Source organism: Ipomoea nil, unplaced genomic scaffold (genome assembly GCF_001879475.1).
Source record: "Ipomoea nil cultivar Tokyo-kokei standard unplaced genomic scaffold, Asagao_1.1 scaffold1237, whole genome shotgun sequence".
Classification (NCBI taxonomy): Eukaryota; Viridiplantae; Streptophyta; class Magnoliopsida; order Solanales; family Convolvulaceae; genus Ipomoea; species Ipomoea nil.
The window spans coordinates 2664597-2676784 of record NW_017617665.1 but is presented as its reverse complement, the minus strand read 5'-3'; the positions used below and the strand labels follow the sequence as shown (position 1 = coordinate 2676784).

The following is a 12188-nucleotide window of genomic DNA, read 5'->3' as shown; positions in this document are numbered from 1 at the left end:
AAATCAGAATTTGAGCTAACTTCATACAAACCTGGTGCCCGACCCCTTATACTTTTTTGTTGGGAGTTTGCTCCTAGCATTTCATACAATTCTAAGGTTTCTCCCGCAGTTTTTTCACCCATGGCACCTCCAGCCGCATTATCAACTATTGATTGGCAAGTTTGTGTCAAACCATCATAGAATGTTTGATTTTGCAGCTCTAATGGGTAACCATGGTGGGGGCATTGAATGAGCAACATTTTGAACCTTTCCCATGCTAAAACTTCTGAATTGAGAAGAAAAATTGCGACTTTCTCGCAAGCTGAAGGCGAACCGTTTCATGGCAATGGCGAACCATCATAGTATAGTGGTGAGTATCCCCGCCTGTCATGCGGGAGACCCGGGTTCGATCCCCGGCAATGGCGCCAAAATTGATGGACAATTTAATTAAGTGTCCTCGCAAGTGCACGAGTCAGTGTAGTAATAGGGTGCAAAATCAAGGGTCGAACCCAAGAGGAATTGATAAAGATGCAATTTAATAAACTCGAAAATAAATGGCATAAATGGCATAATTCAAAAACTAAGGAAACAGAATTGACAATCAAAACCGCATGTAAAAATAAAGGCAGGAAGGATAAACGAAACAATTAGAGGATAAAAGCTAGATTAACTCAATTGCCAAACTGAAGCAGCTAGATTAACTCAATTCCCAAACTGAAGCATGAAACGAAACAATTAGAGGATAAAAGCTAGATTAACTCAATTGCCAAACTGAAGCTAACAGTGAGCATTAAGGAGAAGGAAATAAACAAAAATGTAGTGGAATCACTTATCAAATCATCGAAAGATTAATAGCATAAGTAATCTCATTAAGAATTGGCAGTGGAAAGCTTCTCAACACAAACCAAAGTGCAATACGGCTTTCCTCAAAATCAAACAAGACAAATTTACTAAGCAAATTGAAAAGAATTATGAAAAGCCAAGTAAATTGCTGCTGTAAAATTATTCTCGTTGCTAGAAGGACAATTTAGCAAACATCAAGAAGGATTAATAAGAAGAAAAAGAACAAAGTGAAAGAAATAAAATGGAATTGTTATGGAAGAAAGAAAGAAAGCCGAATGAATTGATGGACAATAATAACACTTTAAGCAGATTAAAAGCAAATTTAATTAATCAAATTGAATAGAGCTAAGCAGATTACAGCAAATATAATTAAGCTTAATGACCACTGGCCACTAAAATCAATTTTCAACTCACAAACTAGAATTGTAGAATTAAAGGAAGAAGTTGCAATTTGAAATAAAAAGAAGAAATAAAACCAGGTAGAAAGCGCAGTCCCAAAATTTGCTTCGATTCCAATCAACTTAATGTGCTGCTGACGAAAGAATCCACACGCAAGTGTAAAATCGTTGTTGCTGCGCTGGAAATTGCCGCCGAAAACACCAAACCCGTCAACGGGCACCGCCAAGAGTAGAACCGATTGTCGTCTTCCGGAGTTGCTCCGAAGTAAAAATTGATGATGACCCACTTGATGTTTTCTGCCCAATATTTATAGTCTTCAGCCCAACCGTAACACTTCGATTCCAATGAAGAATAGCCACAGCAATCCTTGATCTAAGGGATGCCACAGAACTTCTTGTCAGAAACAGTCGGACGTCCAAGGACTGGAGCCTCTATCGTCCGCGTCGTTCGCTTCTGTTCACGCATGCGGCATTGATCTGCATTTAATTTGGGATGGGAACAAACTACTAACATAATAATAATAAAAATAAAAATAATAATAATATAATAATAATAATAATAATATTGAGGTTGAGAAATTAGTGCTGATAAATTTAACAAAAACTAAACAAAAAAAATATTAAAAACCCAAACATTATTAAGTATTAAAATAAATGAAAATAAATGCATAATTAATTAAAATTACTAATGAATAATAAAAAGAATTAATATAAATTATCAATACAAATAATGTTTATCAATTTATATTTGCTATGTATAATTTAGTCATGCTTGGCTAAATTCTTTAGAGATTCTTGGGTAAAAGTGTTTATGAACCTATGTGCCTAGTTCGTTAATTTCTTAATATATTTATTATTTGGGTTTAATACTTGTGTTGCAATCGTGATAATATTGTTTGATGCTTGTAATTAATGGTCATAGTTACTAGCTTCATAGCCATGTTTGTGTCACCAATGGGAGTTGGGGCATAAATTAGGGTACACACAATTGCACCTAATGGTTGGGCCTTGGGAAAGGGGAACTTATTAGGGGGAGTTTATTCTAGATTGTTGCCAATCGGGAGATGGTAGTAATTAGGAATAATTGAATGCCGATCTTCGATCTTATTGGGTGTTTAAGCCACAGGAGTGGAAATTCACTAGGAATAGAGATTACGGGAGTAATTCGATTCCACTTTGCATTCCCACACAAATCTTAATTCCAAACTAAATATTGCAAACGATAATTGGCACTAGGTGATTAAATACTTGAATCCCATGAATCTCAACTTCTCTCTAATTGTTTTCAAAATCCTGAACCTCTGTTTTATTTTATTTATTTTATGCCAATCAATCATCTAAGTAATTGTTAGGATTAGCTCTAATGAATAAGTTAGTAACTAGTGCTTGATACAACCACTTCCCTGTGGATCGATAACTCGTACTCCGAGAATTATTTGTTTGCAAATATACTACGCATCATTCATTATCAATAAATTAAATAAGAAAAATAATTTCATTAGTTATATTGTTTTTATTTTTCTCCAATATAAAAATTCTTTGCATTCAAATTCATCAATTGTTTATATTCGCTACATTGTCCCTACAATGTCTTTATTAAAAAAAATTATTCATTATCAATAAATTAATTAAGAGAAATAATTTTATTAGTTATATTGTCTTTATTTTTCTCCAATGTAAAAATCCTTTACATTCAAATTTATCAATTGATTATATTCACTACATTGTCTATTATCTTTTTTGTGCACTACTTTTTTAATTAAATATCAAAATTATAATACAAAAAAATGCTATATATTTATTTACCAAGTATTTTATTAAAACCATAAAAAAATTTAAAAAATATAAGAGTTAATGCCATTTTTGGTCCTAGACTTATTAGGGCATTGACAATTTTCATCCTCCATAATAAAAATTGTCACTTAGTAACCACTATTATGAAAATTGTCATTTAGTAACCACTATTATGAATAGTTGGACACTTTTGATCCTCCGTCACTCAGTCCGTCTAATTGAAGGGCAAACATGTCTTTTTATCCGGTCTTCTTCTAACTATTCTTTCGAAGGCTTCGTCAACACTGCGATAATATCGAGGGAGGCCGCGTCCGTCTAGGAAGCCGTCTGCAATAATATCCCCGCCGCCGCCCCTTGCTGTGCAGTTTGCTGCCGGTGGATCTTTGTTTCCTACCAACACGCAGGCGACGGAGATCACCGCATCTCCGAAGAAAAAGGGGAGGGGCAGACCTCCCGGTTCTGGGTGAAAGAACCGCCGCCGCCCAACATTTTTCTCTCGAATCGGAATATGTATCCGAATCCCCGACTACAGCAGCAAGGAGGAGGTTCAGGGTAGGTAGAATCAGATGAATGAAGAATTGAGAAAAGTTGTAGAAATTCTCAATTCTACAACTTGCATGTATATATACACAAAAACTATAAGAAATTGAACCCCATCTTCTTCTTCTTCTTCTTCCTCCATCTCCTTTCCTTCTCTCTCTAGCTTTTCTCCCTTTTTTTTTTTCCCTACTCTAAGTGGGGTTTTTTGCTTGAAAAATTTGGGCTTTGGATCTGGAATGCAAATCTTGGCCGAAATCCTAATCTGGGTTGTGTTGATTTTTCTGCTAAATCTCATCTTTTTTGCTCTCTCTTTGGGGGTTTCTTCTGAAAAGAAACAGCCATGTTTTCGGAAACCAATTGAATTGATAGATTCTATATACTTCTATCTGGCTATGAAAAAAAGGGGGCATCTTTGGTAACTGTTTTATGGATGTTATTATTGTTCAGAATTTGAGTAGAAGATTGGAAATTATTGTATGAAACTTTGACAAAATTAAATTTTATGATCCATTTGGCTAGAGTTGTTAATGGCTAAAAGTTGATTCCTAATATGGATTTCTAGTGGGATTCATGTAGGATACAGCATGTAAATTATATGAATAATATTGTTAGATTTAAGGGTGCCACAAATTGTGCATCTTCTAAACATTTGTCCGAAAAAAGTGGAGATTTTTCAAAAAATAAATAAATAAAATGTTTGGATTGTTTCAAGAATTGTTTTCTCTTCAACTTTAGGTATAAGGATATATGCAGTTTACCTGGAAGAAAGATATTTAATTAGTTCCCACTCTGGTTTTCAGGTGATGATGACTTCCTTGCTGGGAGCTCATTGTGTTCTGCAGATTTGGGCCTCATGCTATCTCTTGGTCATGCGGATGTTTACTGCCCCCCTAGAAAGCGGGCGAGGATTACTGGCCCATTTGTTGTTGAAGTTCAGGAAAAGAAACCATCCATCGAAGCTCTTCCTGATGAATGCCTCTTTGAGATCTTTAGACGTTTGTCTGGGGACCGTGAAAGGAGTTCCGCTGCTTGTGTTTCCAAGCGCTGGCTCATGCTCATGAGTAGTGTCCGTAATTCCGAAATTTTCAGAAGCAAGAGCCACCAGGATCTATCTATTGCTGACAAACTTGACGGGGCTTCAAACGATGTAGAAATGAGCCCCGTTGATGAAGATCTCGAAGTAGAATGTGATGGGTACCTTTCTAGGTCTGTGGAAGGGAAGAAAGCTACCGAAGGGGGAGGTACAGCTTTGCCCTTCTATTTCACGGTCAACAACGACTTTCTTAACGGTGGACTAAAAGTGTCCAATGACCAATAAGCGGGGAAAAAGACTAAAATATGCGGTCAACAAGGAAAAATTCCCAAAATGTGTCGTATTTTTTGTTTGGACAAAAATATGCAAAACTCCTTTCGTAATTGCGTTTTTGATGTATTTCGTATTTTTCTTGTATTCGTGGAAAACGCAAGAGGTAGTTGCGTTTACGTATTTGTATACGTAAAACGCAATATGCTCTTGCGTTTTTGCGGCAATACCGTATCCACAAAACGCAACTTTGTTTTGCGTTTTACATGTTATACGTAAAACAGTAAACCAAGTTGCGTTTTTGTCAAGTATTTCTACTCGCCGTCGCCGGCGAAGTCGAAGGCCGGCGAGATGTACAAAACGCAATTCGCAAGTGAGGTTTTGTTTCGAATAGGTTAAACGCAAGATGTAAATGCGTTTTTGAAACGTTAAATTTTTCCGGCCACTGCCGGGCGAAACAACCTAAAACGCAATTGAGAGTTGCGTTGTGTATTGTTCAGTTAATTGAATTTTAAATAGTTGATTAATTAGTTTCAAAACCGAGCATTTGATAACAATAGGTGGGTTAGTGTAGTTGGTAGAACCTCAGTTGAACCATTGATGGTTGTCAGGGTTCAAATCGTATTAAATGTATGTACATATGTTATTTAATGTTTTTCGAGTTATAGTACTAGTATTAATAAATGCGGTAATATAAATGAAAGATTTGTAGCTGAGTTGGGTTACCATGTGATCAAATATGTGGTTGGCCAGGGTTCAAATCCCATTTATATCTTGGTGTTTGTTTTTTGGAATTACGCATCTGTGGTGTAAGTATAAAAATTTGGACAAATGGTAATAAAAGGTGTGTTAGGTGAGTTGGCTTAGGATGCATTTGAATATGTGGTTGTCCAGGGTTCGAATCCCATTTATATCTTGGCGTTTGTTTCTTGGAAGTACGAGGATTTTGGCAAATGGTAATAAATGATGTGTTTGCTGAATTTTTTTTTTTTTTTTTTATGTTGGCCAAAGTTAATCGATAATGACGGTTGGCATGAAATATCCGTGACGGCAAGTTGTGTATTATAAAATATAATTTACATAAATTTGAAGGATGAATTAGTTGAAATGTAACAGGAAAATTTTATAAATGTTATTCATCGTTAATTCAAACAGTTATAAGTACATGGAATGAAATATTATTTCTGTACTCGAAAACAAGTTTTTGCGTAAAAACGGTTGTTGGGGGCTGCCGCTGTGGAGTTTTGGTGCAAGAGGTACCCAATTGGTCCAATTGGGGACCTCTTGCACCAAAACTCCACAGTTTTGCCCACTTGCAAGCCTAAGTTGCTCTGGTGTATTTCCGCTTTAGGTCGTACATGATCAACCTTACTTGCTGACTGGACAACCCGGTGTGTAGATGACTCTTCAAGGAAATACGTCTTTCGTAATGGAAGACATTAATCTTCCTTTGAGTAGAGCTCTACGGCGGCAAAATTGGGCAAGCCCCTTAAACCGAAACCCGAAGCGCGAAATTTAGTTGAAATTCTTTTGACAATGAAGAAACACCGAGAAAAAATCTTGGTATGTAGTATTGGGCATGAGATAGTTGGAATGAAGAAAACAAACTTCCCATCTCGTATTGATTAGATAAAGGAAGTAATGTTTAATAAGAATAAATTTTGGGGTGTCATTGTAAATCCGCGAAATGTATCAGGTCGATATTTATAGGGAAGTGATGTGGGAATAATATCATTGAAAACGCAAGTGTGTGATGCGTTTTGATGTTAAACGCATGCCCTTGTTGCGTTTTGGGTACTGTACAGTATGGACTGTGTTGCAGGTGTGTGATGTGCATGGGGCCGTATTGCAGATATGTGTAGTCACCCTAGCCCAGAGAAAACGCAACTCCAAGTTGTGTTTTCGTATGTGATTTGTACATACCGAATCATGATTTGATTTGATAGTCCAAGGGCCATGTGCTGATTTGATAGGCCAAGCCCAATCTGCCAGTCTAGAAAACGCAATTAGCAGTTGCATTTTAGCCATTGACAGGGCAGGAGCAGATGGACCATACACCTGGGCTGGCGGATAGTACATCTAAAACGCAAGGCCCAATAGCGTTTTAGAAACTTGTACTGATAGAAATAATATGGGTATAATTATTGAATAATGTTCGATTAAGTAATGAAGATTCAAGTTAAGAATAATGTATATTGAATAAAAAAATTATTCTAATTCCGTAAAGTCAAATTGTACATTTTTTTTGGGATGATGTATATTATTTTTATTCTGAGTGTATATTGTGTTTTATAATGTACATTCATTACAAAAATGTACATATGGTGGACCATGGTCCACACAGTAATTTGTCGTCATATGGTGGCTTAATGTTGGATTATAGAACATACTGTGATTTAAAGTAGTATAGAATAGGTATCAAAACGTTGTTGATTTAACCGCAAAGTTCTATTACTAAAGATCATTACATTGACGTGGATAACTGGTGAATTTCTCCAAATTCATTATCCGTAATATTGTAGTTGATTGACCATGGATAAATCTTCTCTACGTTACAGGCGATAGCAATTGGTAGCATTAGTATGACATGTTGGTCGACATTGAAGAACACAACTCGGTCACAGCCATCTAAGTGAAAATGATCATATATTTGCTCCCATTGTTCGTCATGGAATACCAAACTGTAGTCGTAGTAGAGTTCTAGTTTTCTTTGACCAAGGACGAATATTAGTGGCCCATCGACTTCGATTGAATCTCGGAAAAATTCACTCAACTGTTCACGCTGCATTTTTGAAATAATAGAATTGTTAGTTATGAATAAGGTATCTAAGTTAGGCTAGAGACTGCGTTAGTGATTCTTACTGCGAATAGCGTGCCGAAATTGTGATACAAAGATCTACAACGCTCTAATTGTTCGAAGTCATATGTTGGCGGTATGGCTGACCGCGCTGGGACGTTGATGGATACTGTTTTTACGACGTTATTTTTAGTATGTAACAGTCAAATATAAGATTGACGTGTTGGGTTACAATTGTAAACTTACCGGTATCGAACTGGCGAGTATTTCTTCTGGGACCAAATTGATTGAACTCTCGCTTTGGACTGTAAGAGTCCACGCTAAACAAGTAGCATTCGAAAATGAAGTAACCTGTATGTCGAAATAAGACAATGTCTCCAGGGTATAAATCATTTTCGATCTTAAAATCGCTGATTCCCGTTGTAAATTGCATATCGTCTATCCAAACTTCTATCCATGCACTATGATGCCATAGTATTGCTTTCGTCGTCATATGTTGCATTAGATGGCGATGCATACAATTAGGAATTCGCTAGTATATAATTGTAGGGTATTTGTTAGAAAGAATGTAGTTATAGCACGCAGCGAATCAGTAAGAGTATTTTGGTAACGTATTACCATAGGTAGTTCGAAAGAGACTTGGATGGTAAACCAAGCAGTTGCGGACTCACTGACATCTGGCATATGCATTATGTCGTTGCAAGCTTTGAAAAAATAAAATACAGTCATATTTACATATACGTAGCCAGAACCGGGTTTTATAAATTATCAAGAAAATGTAAATCTTACGCGGAGGGTAGTAGAGTTGACGTAGACTTTCAAATATTCGGAGCACATATCCTTCTGCTTGATTTTGATTTGAAAAGATCCGTGTTTCCGGCACCGTTATACCCAACATCAATAGATACGTTCCCCATCCACATGTTGGATAACATACAAAAGTATTGCAGGTCCTCCTATCAACATGCGCATACCGTATCTTCCTTCCGTGTATCGTGATTGCATGGTACAGAAGACGATGAAAGAAGTTGGAAGTCATGTCCGGTAGTATTTCAAAATCATCAAAAAGATCCATTACTAACGGAAAGAAAATATTGTTGGGGAGTGCGAATGTGTAGTATAGGACGATAAGCAAAGCAGTGTAACGGTGCTCCCAAACCGATGTAAGACGAAATATATACTCATGATGGGTTCACGCATCTGTCTTTCAATAAGATTTTGGGTACGGGTAAAACGCAAGTACGACATGCGTTTTTGTGGAAAACGCATGTCATAGTTGCAGTTTCTCCTTTTTCCTATAAATATGGCTTTGTAACAAGTTTGTATAGTGCATTGATTTTGAAATGTACGTATATTATGTCAAACACCCCCAAAAAACAATACGGAAACATGTTAAATTTAGTATTATGTGTTGTATCATCTTTGTGGAAGAAGAAAAGGAAAAAGTTTACGGTAAGAATGCTGTTCATGTCTATATATATATATATATATATATATATATATATATATATATATATATATATATATATATATATATATTATATATATATATATATCCGTGTATACACTCACGCACACACCGCCAACGTATACATATGTGAATAAAAAATGTTGTTCGTATATTTTGAATTTAATGTACTTTTTTTTGTGTTGATTTTTGTAGCGATAATTGCATGCCGGAGTGGCGTTTCAAAGGTCCACAATTAAGGCTCGCGATATGTAGACGAATTCCAACTAAATTTCGCGACATAATTCAATTGTTAAATTGGAAAATTGTCGCGAAATTGTTATTTAAAAAATTTATATGTAAATGAGGCTTGTTAGGTTGATTGGTCTTCTTTTGCACCAATTATCCTAGCCATGTTTTATATTTATCAAATTTGGAAATGGGTGTCAATTGCAGTCACAACTGAACCCATTACCTATTGTTGTAGACAATTCTTGCCATTAAGTTATATTGTTCGACGTAGTTTGTAATGCCAGTACTTTTTGCTGTACAATTGAAGGAAACAACCATTGTGCGTGTGTGTTGATGGGATGCCATGCCTTATGTAACCATGTGTTTCCTTTAATTTCTTGATAGTCACAACTGAACCAAAAGAATTATGAACATGTATATATTTTGTGTGTATTGCGTTTTTTTTTTGTGTGAATACAAAAATTAGTTGTCATTTTACAAACCAGTGAATTGTAAACATGATTTTGATATTTTTTAACTTTTATAAATGATCCCGGTTTCACATTATATTATAACAAAAAAAAATTAAAACACAAAAAAGAACAAAGTTGCTTGTGTAGCAAAAATCAGACCCTGCGTGGCAGCGTTTTCCACGGTTGTAGCCACATTAGGTAAATATTGATAGGTAAAGTGATGAACAAAACGGGGGTCATTTTATGTACACGTTCCCCGAGGAATAAAAAAAAAAACGCAGTACCCACTTGAGTCTTGTTAGTCACGCCTATAAATAAGTGGGAGCAAGCACTACATCCACCCTATATCAGTTGGATATCATTGATGGAGGGTTTTCAAGGGATGATGCCAAATATTCGAACTTCTTATCGCAATAGTATCAATCACTTCACCGTATTCATATTCCAACCCCCTCCTAGCAGAACAAAAAATAAACATGGTTAGTCCTTATACTTTCTAAGTATCTCCGTGCGTAAATGTATGTGAGTATTTCTTTGTGGTGATGTGTTTGGTTTTGATTGTAAGTACAGAGTACGTGAAATGAGTCTCATTTAACTCTCGCGAATGAAGAATGGGTCCCATTTAATTCTCGCGACATTGTTTAATGTGTTATAATTATGTCGGGAGAATTAATCATTTTTAGCAAACAAGTGCAATTCAATTGCTTGCTGGTTGGTTGCTAAAAACTTTTATTATATTAAAGCGTATGGAATAGACGTTGGTCTATCCTGAGTTAGGTAGTGTCAAATATGTTGGTTGGTAAGAAGGCAACGTTGTTGTCTTTCATATACTGTACATACGTAGTTACTTGTAAACACATTATATACTATAATAATAAATAAATATTTATTCTTGTGAATGAGTAACATGTTTGTTGTCCCTCTAAAAGTTGAATTCGTGACGAAATTACGGATAAATACATCAAATAATGTAATGCGTCGTATTTTTTTAACCCCTGTATGCATTCAAATTTACGTAATACGAATACCAAAGAAAAAAAAAATTTAACATTTACAGCGTGACTGAGTCACGCTGTTATTATTGCGATGTGACCAGCGCCTTCCACGGCGTGTGGTCACATCTCCTGACGCAGCGTGGCAGACGCTGCGTCAGTCAGACGGCCTAGACTGCCGAGTTGACTGTCACAGTGCGTCAGTCAACACGGCAGTCTAGGAGTGGACTGTTAATGGCATGCTTAAATACGCATGCCATTATGAACAAGCTGACTGACGTGACAATTTAAGTGGTCACGTCAGTCATTAGATTTTTTGGTGCATATATAAATATTGTTGGACTATACTTGTGCAATCTTTCACCACAATTATTTTCCTCTGAACATTTTAATCTCAAAATTTCGAATTTCAACTCACATAGTAAAAAAAATGCCTCGCAATTATCTACACCCTGGCCCTATTGATCGCAGTTTGCTTACATACCAACAGTGGCATCGATCGGAGTCTGTATGGGTTAATCAACAATACCCAGCGCAGGTGTCGTGTGTGCGTAACGCTGGTGGTGTTTTTAGAAACTTTCGTGTCAACCCACGCGTTCTTAATTTGTTACGGGAATCAGGTTTTTTTCCCATTATGACATGCTTTGGTAACTTAAAACTCGACCACCACCTCATCACCGCATTAATCGAGAGGTGGAGGCCCGAGGTGCATGCGTTCCATATGCCTTTCGGCGAGGTATCAATTACTCTACAAGACGTGGAAGTCCTTTTAGGACTAAATATCGATGGGAGGCCAGTAGTGGGTAAAACTGAAAGAACTGTACCTGAACGTTTCTTTCAAATTCAAGAGTTTTTAGGTTTTACTCCACTGAGCGAGGATGCTTTTTCTGGTAGCGCTTTAAATAAGGTCGTATTAGAACAACACGTGTCAAACATAAACATCGACGAGGCAAACGAAGAAGCGTTACACCAATATGTGCGCGGCATCATTTTGTTATTTATGTCCGGGGTCTTATTTCCGGATACTACTAAAAACAAAATAAAATTATATCTACTAGATATGTTAGAAGACCTTTCAACTGCAGGTCAATATAGTTGGGGATCCGCGGTGCTTGCATTCCTGTACAGATCACTTTGCCGCGCAGCTAGTTTTGAGCATTCTATCGCCGGGGGATGCTTAACTTTGCTACAGTTGTGGGCGTGGGAACGTTTGCCTTGCACGCGGCCCTCTAACGTTATTCCAGACGCCAACCTAAACGATGGACCGTATGGTGCACGGTACGCAGTTTATCGAACTACTAAATGCTTAAAAAACGTAATAACATCATTTTTCGTATGTAGGTGGCACTGTCGACACAGGTGGACATTTACGTCAACACACACGCTGGTGA

General features: G+C 36.7%; 1 non-coding gene across 1 annotated transcript; it reads left to right on the top strand.

Annotated features, from left to right (window-relative positions):
• The first annotated feature begins 332 nt into the window (after positions 1 to 332).
• On the top strand, positions 333 to 404 carry TRNAD-GUC. Its single transcript has one exon. It is a non-coding gene; the product is annotated as a tRNA-Asp (tRNA).
• Positions 405 to 12188: the final 11784 nt, after the last annotated feature.